Here is a 17228-nt window from a genome sequence, read left to right as displayed (position 1 = left end):
GGGTGGTTGTGTAAGGCCCAGGTCACTGAGGGAAGATGAGGGAAAGTGCTCCGGAAGGAGAGCTAGATAGTAGTATATTAATTCAGAATTTCAAAAATAAAACAAACAGGTTAATATTCCTTTACTAAACAGAAAATTTTTTATAATGATCAGATACAAAGAATAATTTCCCTTTTCTTTTGGTGCCCATAATAAGGAAATGAAGTAACTTCTTGATCATAGTACAGTATCAATTCATACATAAATATAGTTGACTTATCTGACCTTTAAGATAAAGGACATGATTAATTTTAAGGCAATGGTACAAAAACAGTGCATCACAGTGTTTCCATCAATCCTTTCATTTTTAGCTGCATATCCTCTTATGAGTAATAATGCTGTTGACTTTGATTGAAGAGCTACTTAGACATGCACGAGATCACTGCTGTACCATTTGCACTGTTATTTTTGAGGCTGAGTTGGTCTTGTCATTCCTGTTTGATCTCTCCTGGAGGCCAGTCACCTTTTCATCATGGTTTGTCCATTGCTCTTCTCTTTCTACCTCCTTATTGATGACAGACATTTCCCCCTCTCCCAACTCTTAACCCTCTAGGCCAGTGTTAAAAGCAAAAAGAGCACATGAGCCTTAGTCATTAACTTGTCATGTGAGGAGTTGTTCACTTTTTCTTTAGATACCCAACACCCACTTGGGACTCAACGTGAAAATTTAGGCACAGCCCTTAGGCAGAGTCAGTGTAGTGCTGGACTGCTCCTGGGGCAGGATAGGAAGACAGAATGCCCTGGGAGATAGATAGCCTTGCAGAGGTGGCAGGCATACAGTAGCAGTGCATTAAAAAAATCTCCTTTATGGGGTAAAGTTGGCTAGTGTGTCGGGTGGACAGAGCCATAGCCTTGACTTCTCCTTGCTTCTCCCTGCCTCAGGGTGCTGTACACCCACAGGGCAGCAGGGAAGGAGTAGTATGTGCACCCAGAGGAGTGCAGGGAATGTAATGATACCACCTCCTTATGCTGGGCATGTGATGGGGATGATGAAGGAGGTTTCATGTGACCTTCCACTCATCCACTCGCTGCACACCCTTGGGTGTCCTTTAGAAAGGGTCCTTTAGAAAAGAAAAAAAAACACAATTATTTTCTGAATAGGTCTAATTAACCATCATTCTTTATAGAAAATGGAAATGACCACCTTTGGTAATGATTAGGGATAGTCTGAAATGTCTGTACATCTGTTTAATCAAAGGCAGATGTTTTATGTACAATGTTATTTTCATAATGGGCAATGGTGTCAATAAAAAGCTATAAAACTAGAAGGAAACATAAGATCCGAATAATATGCATTTCTGTGATGTTGACTAATTATTGGTATTGGTTATTATTATTTAAATCCTGCTGTGATAAACCATGAAATTTGGTACATGTGACTGTATGATATAATCATTCTCCCTGCTCTCTACTGTTCTTTTGATTTTGCTTTCTCTATATGACTGTGATATAAATGGAGAAGATATAGATATAGACAAACATAGCTATATGACATATTTAATGTACCGTCTCTAATTGCTGCATTCAGCTGAATGCCAAATACTTATAAATGTTATTCAGCCAAAGTCAAATTAGAAGATGAATTAGTCATCACAACACTCATATTATGTGCTGAATGTCCCAAGTAAACAATACAAAGGACATTGGAGCACTTCTGTTTCATACAGTTATGTTGACAAAGTGTCCAGTTGCCATAAGTCACTGGTTCCCATTTAGTGTGTCATACCAGCAGATAATTTTCTAGTGTTGTCATGGTCCTAAGTGCACTGGAGACTGGGTACTACCCATAGAGGTAAAGCAAGTCCACTCTTTACCATTTAGAAATAGGTTGGTTCCATAGCAAAGGGTAACCTAATGGTCTCAGCACTTTAAGCATGCCCATACACCTGTGGCTGCCACTTTCAATGCCCCAAATGCCTTAACTCTGACATCTTCTGTTATTGGTAGCAACTTTCTTGCTGGTACCCGCAACAGGCTCCTGGCTGCCAGTTCCCTTTGCTCTGCCACTAGTAGGCTTCCTTCTCTCCCCATTCCTTAGCCCTCCATCTTCCATGGTAGGTAATATTCCCATGTCACGGAATCAAATCAGCAGTCTTTGCTGGCCCAGTATGAAAGGCCTTGTCTACAGGAGAAAGTGGCAATTTAGTTAAACTGATATAAACCTTGGTGAGGACACTCATTTCAGTTTGAGTGGCTTATTCCGGTTGAACTTAAACTGATGACCAATTGACTTAAATCTAAGCAAAACAAACCTCGTTTAAACTGAAATGAGCTTTTATACAGCCTTTTGCATTAGTTTAACTAAACTGGTTTAAAATCACACCTGAAATTAAACCAGTGCAATTTTTCCATGTTGAAAAGTCCTTGGGTCCTCCTGGAGGAGCACAATGCATTTTAGGATGCCTTTGATCGAGGAAGTCCGAAGGTGGGAGCCTTATGGATGGAACAATGGCAGGGCCTAGTGAGAAGATGGTAAACCTAAGACAAAGGCTTGATACTGAAGGAGAGGAAAGGGATAGAAAGGGACACAATGGCTACTCTAGTCATTAGACAGTGGAGAAGACAGACAGTGATTATACTACTATTCTATAGCCTAGTGTGGAGAATTCCTCCCCTTCCCCAACAGTTCAGTTCAGTCAAGCCCAAGTAAGTTATTTATACTGGATACAGGGTGGTGAGGAGAAGGCTTTCCCCCCCTCCCCCAAAACAAATTCTGCAGCAGCAGCATATTAAAATATAAGGATAAAATTATTTCACTGCATCTTTATCTTTCATAACTATTTAACTATTTGGCCTTGAAACCAAATCATGGTCCCACGGAACTCACTGAGAGTTTGACTTGATTTCAACAGGAACAAGATCTACCCCTGGACCTATAAGGTACTGTATACAAGAATGAGATGCACGTTTGTGGAGAGGAAAAGAAAAACAGTGGCTCAAACTGTAACGTATTGGATAAAACACAGTTGTTAGTTACACATGTGAAAAAGTATCTGTGGTTATAACTTGTAAATGGATACAACAGGAGTGATAGATCTGGAATATTGAATTGACCAGATCAGACTTCACTCGGAGGTTGAGGTCATACATAGCATGGTTATGGTTTGAATGGGATCCTTGTCCTCCTCAGAGAGTAGCTTTATAAAGTAAGTTAAAATAAAGTGCCCTACTCACTCTGAGCACAGTAGGAGACTTACTTAGCTTTTGTCAGCTAGAAGGCACTGTTCAGTATATCACACACATTAAGTTTGGCAGCCTTTATTCTCAGACGAGGAGCACAATAGCAATAATTTTATACAGTTATTTTTAAATACACCTAATACAATGGTGAAACATGTACCGTATATGTTTTAATTTCCTCCTACCTACTGATTTGACATTAATGGAGAACTAGCAATTCAATTACTGGCAAACTTGTCCAATGTGCATGCCCTAAATAGACACACTGAAGGGGGAGGGGGCGGGGAGTTGTGGTGCTAACGTCACCTTCCTTTCTGCTAGCAAAGCTATCTTTCCAGACAAGTAATAAATTCCATCCACATTATCTCTCCGCTCATTTACAGCAGACTTTCAGTAAATCATCATGCAACTCCCTTATGAGATATAATAATGTCACTGGCTAAAATAATGAAACACACGTTCCACTCAAAATATGAACAATGCTTTAATTTGTCTTGCAAATGCCTTTTGCTGTTCAGTATGCAGGAAAAGGACAACCCCTGGATTAACATTGCAATGATGGGAGAGCGCTTTGAAGTGGCCAAAAGGTTTCAGATGATTAAAAGTGAGGTGTGTTTAAATAAAATGAGAAAAACAGTAGAAAGATCATTTTACTATGCTTTGCTGCTGTTTGTTTCAGTCTCTCTCATTTACTGAATGGGGCAAAGTGATAGAGTAGATTTTTTTGCATTTATTACTTGATCTTCCTCCCTCACTGTCTCCACAAATAACTGGAGAAGTAGTACATCTATAACCATTCTTAGAGGTTATTCTTTATTAATGTCTTATAAGTGCATAGGGCCAGATCTTCAAAAGAGCTCAGCACTCAACAGTTCCCACTTTGGCCCCTACTTGGGAATGTCCAGATTTTCAAAAGTGCTCTGCACTCAGCAGTCATCATTATTGTCAATGCGAGATGTTGGGTTTTGGCACCGTTGAAAATCTGGCCCACAGACTATTTTATACAGCCACTCTACATTTGTGTACAGATTTTAAATTCTTTGTCCCCATCTACACTAGGGGCCTTACTCAAGGTAACAGCTTTGTAGACCTGTGGCCTGATGCTGTAATCCTGTCTCACATGGTTACTCACGTGAGCAGGCACATTGACTTCCCTTGGTTCACTCCCAAATCCTCAGTAAGGATTACTCTTTTGAGAAACAGTTTCAGGATTGGATTCTGAGGTTATAGCACAAACAGTTCTGTAATCTGTTAATAACATGCTTACGCAGCACTGGCAAAGCACTCAAGAGGCATGTGATTTGTAAAGAACTCTAACATGTTGTGCTCTAACTGCTTGTGGTGGGGCATGCTCACCTCCTTGCATCTGGATGTGATAGCACTCGACCTCCTGCTGGCTGCCTGCCTTTGGTTCCAGGCCTTCTGTGGCTCAGCCCTCTGGCCAGGTCACAAAGTTCAAACACCTTCCAGGGTATCATGAACAAGTCAAAATTAACCTAAATAATTCTTCTGCCCATTTGGGCTACTGAACTCTTCTGTTTCTACTTGCAAACCCTATTCAGGGCTTCCCCTATAGGAGCCTACCCTGCCCCTGTAGTGTGCTTTCCCCTTTATCCTTCTATTAGACCATAGCTCTGGGCTTCTCTCTACCAGAAAGAGATCAATTTCCCCTGCAGCAGTCTCTCCCCAATTGAACTCCTTTAGTGTACTGATTATGGCTTAGTGCTGCCCCCCCTCCCCAGGGCCGGCTCCAGGCACCAGCTTAACAAGCAGGTGCTTGGGGCGGCCAAGGGAGAGGGGTGGCACCTGCGGCAATTTGGGGGCGGCAGGTCCCTCACTCCCTCTAGGAGCGAAGGACCTGCCGCTGAACTGCCACCGCCGATTGCAGCTTTTTTTTTTTTTTTCCATTTGTCGCCGCTGGGCGGGGGCGGGGGTTTTTTTTTTTTTTTTTTTGCTTGGGGCGGCAGAAATGCTGGAGCCGGCCCTGCCTCTCCCCCTAGCCAGAAGCCAATTACCTACTCACCTCTCCAGGTGCAGAGCATGGCTAATTTGGTATATTCGCTAGCCCTACAGGGGATGGGGAATAGGCCTTTCCCCCCCACTCCAGGGTACTCTCTCCCCATCATTGTATGGATCACTGTAGTTGCTCCATCTCTTCCTAAGTCATGTACTTGGGTAAACAAACACCTTTTGTTATCTACCACATCTTCATAGTGTTTTTTCTGGTATTCTCTATCTTGGATATGTGTTTGCATGGCCTCCTCTGTAGCAGTTAATTTCTCCCAAATTTTCCAGATCTGTGTACTCCTCACAGCTGGCCTGGCCTCCTGCTATCACCCTTGAGGTGGTGGGTCAGGGTCCACGATCAAGGTGGCTTCTCCTATCTCCTCATTGAGGATGTCCATTCCCCACGAACTCTCCCAATTAGTTTCCTCTTCCTCACGAGGCCTGTTCTTGGCTTCTACAGACCAGGGCACCCTTGTGACATGCTTCCATGGTTCACAGTGCAGCTCTCGTTTGAGTTAGTGCTGACTGTTCTTTTCATATGCCAGGTCAATTCTTGTCCAAATCAGTTCTTGTTCTTGTTTTGTATTCTCCTCTATTATTTTCTGTCATAAGGCTTTCAAATCCCCCAGGTCTTGCTTTGCTTTGTGTAACTATGTCTCTAGGGCCTGTAGTTGACTCAACATTTCTTGTTTGACTCTCTTGATTAGCTTCCCCATGTCTGTTGAACCCATGTACCTTATCTCCACCTCTGGGCCACTTGTCCCAACAGCCCAAGTCTGAACTTGGGTCACCTTACTGTCCATGTGGTACCCTTTCTTATAACAGGGCTGGGAAATTAGGTCTACAGTTAGGGGCAACCCTCAGCTTGTCCCTTTGACCTTATATTTCTATCTCTACCATTGCTGTCAGGTAGACTCATGTCTCTTTGTGCAAACATGAAATGGGCACTGGCACTGGCTGATCTGTTTTTAAAGTCTGAAGACTATTCCCCTGAACTAGCATCTGCCTGCACCTGGAGTCAATCAGCCCTCTCATTTCACATCCAGCCATTTTAGCAGTTATTTGGTAGGCTAAAGTGTGCCCCCTTCCGAGGGAGCATCCCAAGCCACAGACTTGGCTGTAGTAGCAATCCAAATAGCTTTATTCCATGAGCGACAGTCCTTTCTTATATGAGCTGGTTGACCACACTGGACAGAATCTTGTTTTCCTAACCGGTGCCTATCTCAGGTACTTGGTAACAACGGAGGCACTGCTACCTCTTCTGGTTTCTTTGTACCAGATTCCCTAAGAATTTCTCCCCTTGCATGCCCCCCTTGCCATCCTAGGATTGGGGTTCTCTGTCACCTTGCTTCCCTCAGAATAGTCCCCTTGATCAAACCTCTCATTCGGGTGGGTTGGTATTATTTATCTCCATGTAGGCCTCCACCTCCTCCATGGCTTCATCAGTGGAAGCCGGTCGAAACCTCTGGGCCCAGCTTTGGACTCTGGCAGGCAAGACTCTTCAGAAGTGTTCTAAGATTACAAGATTGTTTAAGGAGATTGTGCTGGGCTGCAACTGTCATGTTGTCAGCTCGCATAAACATTGTGCTGCCACTCTAAGGCACACCCCTCTGGGAAAGGCTCTGTCCTAAACCAGTGCCTGTGTGCTCCCGGGGTCAGGCCTAGCCTATCCAGAATGGCTTCTTTTACTATTCTGTAGGACTGTGCCTGCTCAGCAGACAAAGCACAGTATGCCGTTTGAGCTTCTCCTGAGGGACATGGGGTCACTCAAGCTGCCCAAGAGGATTCAGCCCAACCTACTGCAGTTGCTACCCTCTTGAAATATGAAAAAATGCCTGTGGGTTGTCACCTGGGCACAATTTTGCCAGGTCGGGTACTGGTCAAGCATAATTTTCTTCTCCCAAAACTACTCAGAGCCCTGGGGTCTATTTCTCTACTTATTGCAATAATTTTCTTGTTGGCCCCTTGCTGTTTTTACTGCTTTTGTAATAGATACAACAGAAGAGAATGTGTCTGCTCCTGTTGGGCTGCAAGCATTCAGACTACCTCCTCCTCCATGTTCTCCAGAGGGGAATAAAAGGGTCTTGTACAATCTGTACAGATGCACTTCACCTTTAAGGTAGTTCGTATCTCCCGCCTTCCTCAGCATGGGGACCCCACATGCTACTTCTGGTACCAACATATGGTGGGGCTCATTCACCCTTACATCACCCTCTTGAATTCAGGCATAATATCACTGATATCCACAGCTCCAGGGCTTCCTGCTGGCTGTCTGCCCCTGGTTCCAGGCCATCTCTGGCTCAGCCCTCCAGACAAATCACAAAGTTCAAACCCCTTCTGAGGTATCACAGACAAATCCAAATTAACCTGAATAATTCTTCTGCCTCTTTGGGCTACTGAACTCTTCCCTTTCTATTACTTGCAAACCCTATCTCAGGGTTTCCCCTGTCGAAGCCTACCCTGATCCTGTAGTGTGCCTCCATCTTTATCCTTCTATTAAATCCTACCTCTGGGCTTTCATCTGCCAGAGAGAGACTTGTCTCCTCTGCAGTCACCTCCCACAACTGAGCTTCTTTAGTCTACATATTATGGTTTAGCTCCACCCCCTCTATCCAGGAACTAGTTAGCTACTCATCTCACCAGGTGCAAAGCATGACTAACTGGGTGCATTCGCTAGCCTTGCAGGTGATGGGGAGGGTGACCAGACAGCAAGTGTGAAAAATCGGGACGGGGGTGGGGGATAATAGGAGCCTATACAAGAAAAAGACCCAAAAATAAGGACTGTCCCTATAAAATCAGGACATCTGGTTACCCTAATGATGGGTGTTATCACCATCTCATTGCCCCATGTAGTCTCAGCTGACAGGGATATGCTATGCAAGCTAAGTACCTTGTGGAGTGTGCCAGCTGAGTCCACAAGGAGTGTGCGTTAGTGCAACATTTTAGACAGTTTTAAAAATCATACCCCTCTGGCATGCTTTGCCATGCCGTATAGACTAGCCCTCAGTTGACAGTGAGCATTCAACAATCTTTGTAGCAAGTGTGATAAAGTTCCTCCTCTACCTTAGTGGGTCCTGCACTTATTGGGGATTTTGCTAGCCTCAGAGATCTTCCTGTGTTGGATCAGGAGTTGGGATGTTTTGGGGGGAACCTGGGCCCACCCTCTACCCTGGGTTCCAGCCCAGGGCCCTGTGGACTGCAGATGTCTAGAGTGCCTTCTGGAACAGCTATACGACAGCTACAATTCCCTGGGCTACTTCCCCATGGCCTCCTCCCAACACCTTCTTGTCCTCACCACAAGACCTTCCTCCTGATGTCTGTTAATACTTGTACTCCTCAGTCCTCCAGCAGCACGTCCTCTCACTCCCAGCTCCTTACGCACACCTCACTAACTGGAGTGAGAGCCTTTTTATACCAGGTGTCCTGATTAGCCTTAATTAATTCTAGTAACTTCCCAATTGGCTACAGGTGTCCTAATTAGCCTGCCTGCCTTAATTAGTTCTAGAAAGTTCCTGAGTGTTCTGGAATAGTCCCTGTTATCTTACCTAGGGAAAAGGGACCTGCTTAACCTGGAGCTAATGTATCTACCTTTGACCACTCTCTTGTAGCCATCTGGCCTGACCCTGTCACACAAGATTGTTTTTAAACATGGATCTCGAGAAAGGAAATAATACAGTTTAAAAAATTCACTGTAGATATAGCCTTGTGTCACTGGAAAAACGTGATGTACATTTGACAGCACATCCTTGAATGTACACCGAAGAATGATCTCATTAATATTGTCATTTTCTCTATTTCCTTTTTAAGTACAGAAAAGTGGCTCTAGTGCAGTGTATCTGATTGCCAAAATAAAAAAAGTAATTATTAGAAGAATAAATCTGAAAATACCTCCCCACATCATATCTGAGACACTTGAATTTAATGGAAATATCTGCCATATTCTACAATAAGTGGCAAACTTCTACAACTTCTAATGGCCTGTCAGTATGATGTATGGAGAAGGCAGAAATCCAGTGAATCTCAGCTTGAGGTGGGGAGTGTGCAAAATGAGATACCACGACTGTTGCAGCACCTCCTTGCCTGATCCCTTTTCAAGTTGTCTGTGGGAACTGGGCTCCATGGCGTTTGAGAGGGCAGGTCAGACTCAAGATGAGGCAGAGCCTTGGAGACACTCTCTTAAACCTGTGGGACTAAAGAAGATAAGTTAATATGAAAGAATTAACTCTTCCCTGTGTGATGTCCAGCTTCCCCCTCTCCAGCCCGAGTAGAGGTTCTAAGAGCAGCAGCCAGAAAGGGAGCCCCTGGCATCTATTTACCATTTGCAAAGTCAACAGAAATCCCAGATTCAATGGAGCCAAATTCTGCCCAGATTCAATCCTACTGAAATCTCTGGGAGTTGCACACATTTAACTGTGGCCATAATTTAACCACACGTATCACTGATTCATAGATTTTAAGACCAAAAGGGACCATTATGATCACCTAGTCTGACCTGCAGAGCTCAGACCATAGATTTCACTCAGTGATTCCTGTATCAAGCCCAAAAGCTTATTCTAGAACTAGAGCATAAGTTTTAGAAAGACATGTAGGGTGCATTTACATGGCACCAAGTCTCAGAGCCCCAGTGGTGGTTCAGCCACTGAGCCAATGGGGGGCCCCGGCCAATTGGTGGGCCCCGGAAGAATGGGCACTCTCGCACCCTGGCCCACTCCTCCTGCCTGCCTGGCACTCTTGCCGGGGAGTGGGGTGGGGGTGGGGGGACTTGCCCTATTCTGCCCACCTGGCACTCCAGCCAGGGAGCAGGGGAAGCCCCCTCACCCCAATCCCGCTCCCCAGCAGGAGCACGGGGGGTGGGGGAGATTACAGATGGAAGGGGTGGGGAGGGGTCCCCACTTGCTCTGGGCCAGAGCCCCACAAAAGCTTAATCGGCCTCTGCAGAGCCCAGTCAGCTGACTTGGGCTTTTGGGGCTCAGGCTGCAGGGCTATAAAATTGCACTCTAGACGTTTAAGCTTGGGCTGGTGCCCTGGCTCTGAGACCCAAACCCCCTCATAGGGGTCCAGTCTGAGCCTGAACATCTACACTGCAATTTTATAGCCCTGCATCCCAAGCCCCACGAGCCTGAATCAGCTGACCCAGGCCAACTGTGGCTCTGCCATGCATCTCTTATTGCAGTGTAGACATATCCCTCTTAATTTAAAGCCTCCAGGTGGTGGAGAATTTACTGCATCCCTAGTTAAACTGCTTGAATGGTTAATTAACTTCACTGTCAAAAATGTGCACCTTGTTTCCAGTTTGAACTTTGCTAACTTCAACTTCCAGACACAACCTTGTTGGGCCTTTTTCTGTAAATTAAAAAGCCTTTTAGTATCAGAATGTTTTTTCCCTATCAAACACTTTAAAAACCGTGTAGCCTCTGTACTGTAAAATCAAACAGAAAACAAAAGGGATAGTTTTACTTTTCGGACAACTGGTCAGCATGTATTGGAGCTTTCCTTGCAGGATATCTTGATGCATTAGTCTAAAAGGCAGGCTAAGTGTAATGAACAAAGGCTGTATCCTCCAAATTCCATTACAACCTCAAATTCATCCTTTTAGTTCTCTTTAATAGCCAGAGTCATGCTAATCTCTCTTTTGTTGAATACCACATTAAACTATTTAAGGTTCATTGTATATAAAGGAGATACCTGTATGTAATTTTGTTAGCGCACACCAGTTTTTCATTGAAAACTGAATACTACTTACAGCAGTTTTTCTGTAAAGGTTTCCATGGAAATTCTTTTGAAACATTCCAGAAAATGTTGCTTTTTTTCTTTTTCTGTCTTTTTTTTACACTGGATGTCTTCATCCAATTTAGCTTAAAAGCATTTCACCAAATTGCATATGTTTGATGTAAATTACCATTAGTTTATAATTTATATGCTATAAATATATAACCTTTACCTTTTTTATATTATGCATACTGTACATAAAAGGGTGGGAAATACATTATGTGGTTGTTATCAAAATTTATAGACTTTAGAACTCAGGAAGCTTTCAAAAAAGGCATTAATGCTCATAAATTATACTTGAAGTAAAATGTCATTGTGTATTTGGACAGTCTCCTCTTAATAAATCACTGCATGCCAGAAATGAGTTCACACTGTGTGGATTAAAATGATAACGTGTTCATTTGATACAATTTTCACTTTTTTCTTTAACCATTAGTTGCTGTGTTTTTTCCCCCAGAACATCTCTGAAGTACCTTGTAAAAAATACCTAAAGTAAGGGATGCATGTTTTTAAAGATTTGACTGAGCTTTTCCTACTGCAATTTCAAGCAGAACTTTTTCATTTACTACTGCATAGAAATTAGTACATTTGCACAATTTAGGATCCAATCCTGCACTTCCTACTCAGGCAAAACTACCTGAGTTTAACAGGAGTATCTGAGTAAGGAGTACAGGTTTGGAGCCATTAAAGCCTATATATTGGATTGTACCCTAAATTGAGCAAATGCACTAAATTCTTTCAGCAGGTCTTGATTGTGCTATTCAGTACTGCCCACACGTGCATTTCTCTCAGTAATGTCAATCACAAACTAGCACCTGGGAAGGGAGCAGAATAGCAGAGCTCAAATCCCCTGTGTTGACTGAAGGTGAGAATTTTGCCCACCTATGTAATTTATGAAAGATAGTACTTTTGAATTAGTATGTTTCCTGTGGTAGCTGTAAATTACTAATGGCCCTATTAGGCCCTAAGTAATTCTTATGCAGATTCCAAAGTCAGTGGGTCAGTTCTGTTCCCTTATACTGGTATATGGCTCAGTCCTGTTCTTATGGAAGTTAATGGGAAAACATCCGTTGAATCCATGGGAGCAATATGAAACTGTGGATCTGGGGTAACTCCACTGGCATCAATATAATTCTTAGTTAACTTGATTTAAGTGGAATTTTCCCAGATTCAGAGCTCCATACTGCTCCTATGGAAGTCAATGGAAGTTTTGCCATTAAGTTCCACAGCAACAGAATAACTCTGTTTAAACCTAGTTCTGCATGTAGAGTTATTCTCTTCAAGATACGTACATACCACTAACTCTTCATTCCACTAGCAACAGTGTGAGTTTAATACAGAGGGCCTGATTCTGATCAACAACTAGTTATAGACCAAAGTAATTCCTGATTTTAATGGAATTACATTAATGTTTGTGAGAGGAGAATCAGTCCAGGAAAGATAGATCTGTACATAGTGTTCTGCATTCTTATTTTCTTCTTTCAGAATTAATAAAAAGGTAGATGGCATGGAAACAGAAACAGCTAATAGCAGTACATGTATTGCAGTGCTATTTGAAATGGATTTGGTGCTTTACTGGTATGAAGATTTAGAAGGAAGTAAATGAAGAATCAATAATGTGTTCTTTAAATCTTTCTTTTTAAAAATATTCTTCACAAGTAATTCTAGTAATTTCAATTTGTTGTTAGAGCTGGAAAATGTGTATTATATTTAATATAATAACTAGAATAAAAGGTCAAAGAAGGGTGGATCATTCCTGAAATATGTCTGCTTTTGAATTGGAAGAACAAAACATCCAAGTTGAAAGTAAAAACTGCTCAGCTCTTTTTTTCAAAATAGAATCATCGTTTAAGGGCAATAACAGACTAATGATTATTTGGCTCCATTAACCCCCACTTCAACTCTCTTGCAAAAAAAACCAACCCTGCTCTGTAGCTGTGTGCTACAAATTGTGCTTATAGCAAGTCTGTGCAGAAACATACTTGTATTATTTTGACTCTGTCCTTTCTTTACTTCTTTCCCCCCTATGTGTTTGCTTAATCACGCTGTTGCATCCTGTCTTATACCAAGATGCCTATTCTTAATATTGTTAATAATATTAATATTTAATTGTTGTTATGTGTCCAGATTATTAGGACAGTGACTGAAACAAATGGCAAAGTATCAGCTTGGGAAAAAAGTGTCTGTTTGTGAGGATTTGTGGTAGATCTGGCCTTTTTAGCATCTTTGCTAATGATCTAAAACAGGAAATGAACTGCATGCTAACTAAATTTACAGATGGTGCTAAATTGTTAAGAACTATAAACACCAACAGGGACAAAGATATAATGCAAAGGGGCCTAGAGAGATTAGAAACACAGGCAGGCATCAAAAAGTGACTGTCAACTTGAAAGAAATGCAATAAAAGGCACTGGGGAAAATAATCTGGCATATACACAGTCAATGAGAGGGGGAAACCAGTGTATAATAATACTGAGTAGATCATGGAACATATAGATATTGTGCAACCAGATGTGGAATAGTACATTCACTTCTGGGGCTCTTATTTACCAGATATATTTCAGAAAAGAGCAACACAGATAATCAGGATGCTGATGGATTTATTTATGAGGAAAATACTAAATGTCACCTTCACAGCAAACTGAGGAATTTTTAATCTATTCCCTTCTATTGTATAGACTGGGTTTCGGCAAATCTCATATTATAGTGTTGTGGCCAGTATTCTTTTTAGCATCCCAATTTTAGGATAGTCACAGTGCTGCATCGATATGAAGTACCATCTGCTGAAATTGTGAACATTGGTAAGAACATAAGAAGGCCATACTGGGTCAAACCAAAGGTCCATCTAGCCCAGTATCCTATCTTCCGACAGTGGCCAATACCAGGTGCCCCAGAGGGAATGAACAGAACAGGTAATCATCATGTGATCCATCCCCTGTTGCCCATTCTGGCATTTCCTATAATTTCCTCTAAACATTTCACTGAAGCTGTATGATGCCATTGTCACATGGACTCAAATATCAATGCTTGTACTATTTGCTGTAGATTAGTCACAGGGCATTGATCAAAGGGAAAACAAAGGAGCGGGTTGATACATCATCTCTAAAGGGGAACACAACAGAGTTCACAACAGTTATTCTGGGAAATCACTGAGGAAAATGGAACTATGTTAGAGTAGAACTTTAATTTGTCCAGTGCCTGTCATACACATTTGGGGCCCATATTCCTTCAATTTTCCCTCAATCTCCCCAAAATCCTATTAACATCTGTGGGAATTTAGCTGAATTAAGAATTACAAGGTCATGCACTACTTGCATGCCCAAACTGCTTGAAAAAAACCCTCAAATAATTCAAGACACGAGACAATATTGAACATATTATTCAAGGTAGAATACTCTCATGTTAGGAATAATGCTGAATAAATTAGTTTTTCACAAGACTAATGAATGGAAAGAGAGAACTTAAAGGCATAAATGAAATAGAAGATATATTATAGGTTGTGATTTGAAAAGAAATGGAGTGTAACTAAAGGACAAAGGTATAGGAAGAATGGTAGGAGCTGCAGAGATGAAGGCTCTTGAATTGATGGTGGCAGGATTCTATGAAGAAACAGCCAGTGGGACAATGCCAGATAACTAGGAAGAGGAGACAGAAAAAAGGTTGTGTCTATTTCACTGAGGGACCAGCCACAGTGACATGAAGCAAGTTGGCTTGGAGTAGAGAGAGGGAGAGAAACTTTCCATTATTCTGAAGAGCCACCATGTGCAGGAGAGGGAACCAGGCCTCCTCAGAGCACTCTGCCCTAAGCCCAAAGGACTCTCCAGAGTGGTGAGGAAACTGAGACAGGGGGCTGGTCCACACTGGGGCGGGGGATCGATATAGGAAACGCAACTTCAGCTTCGAGAATAGCGTAGCTGAAGTCGACGTTTCCTATATCAAACTAAATTTACTTACTTCAGGTCCATGCAGCGCAGGTAGGCTCCCCCGTCGACAGCGCTTCCTCCTCTCGGCGAGCAGGAGTTCCGCAGTCTACGGCGGAGCGCTTCTGGGATTGATCTATCGCGTCCAGATGAGACGCGATAAATCGATCCCAGAAGATCGATCTCTACCCGCCGAATTGGGCGGGTAGTGTGGACCAACCCAGGGAAATACATACAAGTGTGTTTATTATTTTGTCTAGATCTGTGTATCTCTTGTGTTATCTAAGTAAAAGTAATGGTGTTTAGAATCCTGTGCAAAGCCTATTTGAGTGTCTGTTTGGTTCACTATCATATGCCCCTGAAGAGTAAACCTGTGAACCCAAAGTGTCCATGTGATTGGTGTTCTGGGAGAGGCTGTGCTTAAGCTGTGCGGGACTTTGAGGAGTCAGCACTGGTTTTGGTGACCAAGAGCAGTTTGGCTGCACAGTCCAATTTCTGTGAACATTTAACTGACTCAGTGCCTGTGCCTACGAAGTGCCAGAGACGCCAAGGAAAGAGACAATGCTGGATCCTACGCAGATCAAGGAAAGCTTGAAGCATGCAGTTCTGATGAACTGGAACCCAGCACAACAGCCTGGTGAATGACCAGCCAAAGGGAGTTTGACCAGGGCTATGTGCGTGTGACAGGGAACTTGAAAAGAAAGCTCATTTCATATTACTATAGCTTGCATATTTTAGAAATTAATAGGTTAAATAATTCAGTAGTTATCAAGGATTTGAAACAATCTCAGTTGTGGACGACGAAGTGCTATTTAAAATACTGTGCCCCTATTACAACACATCAAGCCTTAAAATGACCCCAAGATGTGTGACTATATAGCAGAGAAAATAGAAATATCTCTCAAAGAGGATTGTGCATCTCACAATACATATGCAGACCAAGCATTATACTGCTGTTAATGTTTCAGGACAGATAAACATATTGTAATAGTTGGTGCCACAAAGTTTTTATGTTGAATTTAATCTTTTTGAAAATGAGGCCAATTTGTCCACGATTTGCAGGTTAGTAGTTCTCTTCATAATAATACTTTAACATTTCCATTACAATTTTTAGGATGATATTTCCATTGTAGTATAACAACTAACTTGAATAGTGATAGTGAGAATTATTCAAAAACTAATCATTTATGTTTCTTAATACAATAAAAGCATTTGTCAGAGGCAAAACTCTAGAAGAGGAACAACTTTTCGAGGTAGTAGCTTATTAAAAATGTGCCTGCAAGGTAGAACTCAACCTATTGTATATTTTGGGAAAGTTCTCATTCAATAAAGATAGTCTATGAATGCAGTCCCCATTGTTTTCAACAGAGACCTATGGAACATCATTATAGCAATCAAGCTAGGGATTGTTATATTGAAGCTTAAAATTCAACTTCCATTTAAACTCCTTTTATCCTTTGCTAAAAACTACCCCACTCAAATACTCCTAATTTATTTAACTAATTTTCTTCAAACTTAGTTTGCTTTAGAGATCTCAGTGAGAAATAAAAAAATCAAATCAGGTCTAAAAATTGAATTCTGTGCTTTACTCTAACTTATTGTATGAATGAAATGTACAGGATTTATTCATATCATTATATCAATAGTCTGGGAGTGACTGCTTTAATTGAGGTTGCAAAATAGTTTCCATTATAGCTTCATTTTCTCAACTATTCATACATTAGAGAAGCTATCATTTTATATGCAGGGCCAGTGCTACCATTTAGGCAAACTAGGCGGTTGCCTAGGGCATCAAGATTTGGGGGCGCCAAAAAGCGGTGCCCCCAATTTTTTTTTTACAGCGTTCCTACGCCCCCTCCCCGAGTGCGCCGTCGCCGCTACACTTCTCCCACCTCCCAGGCTTGTGGCGCCAATCAGCTGTTTGGCGCTGCAAGCCTGGGAGGGGAGTAGAATTAGAGCGGGGGCAGTATGCTCACGGAGGAGGCAGAGCTGAGGTGAGCTGGGATGGGGAGCTGCCACACGGCTCCCTGGGGGGAGCTGCCACGGGGGGGGGGGGCCCCCGGGGGGGGGGGGGGGGGGGCGCCGGGGCGGGGGGGGGGGGGGGGGGGGGGGGGGGCTGCGGGAGGGCTGTGGGGGGGCGCAAGGTGGAAGTTTCGCCTAGGGCGCGAAACTTCCTTGCACCAGCCCTGTTTATATGCTATAATTTTCCATGGCTAATATTGATCAAACATGGGTCAACCTTTTTTAAGTGAGAGGGGAGTGAATAGAAGACACTTTTACTGATATTAAAAAAAACTTGTACTTTTATTGTTT

Source organism: Terrapene carolina, unplaced genomic scaffold (genome assembly GCF_002925995.2).
Source record: "Terrapene carolina triunguis isolate 2854851 unplaced genomic scaffold, T_m_triunguis-2.0 Scaffold58, whole genome shotgun sequence".
In the NCBI taxonomy this organism is placed as follows: Eukaryota; Metazoa; Chordata; order Testudines; family Emydidae; genus Terrapene; species Terrapene triunguis.
The sequence above is the reverse complement of the archived record's forward strand: the minus strand, read 5'-3'. Positions refer to the sequence as shown.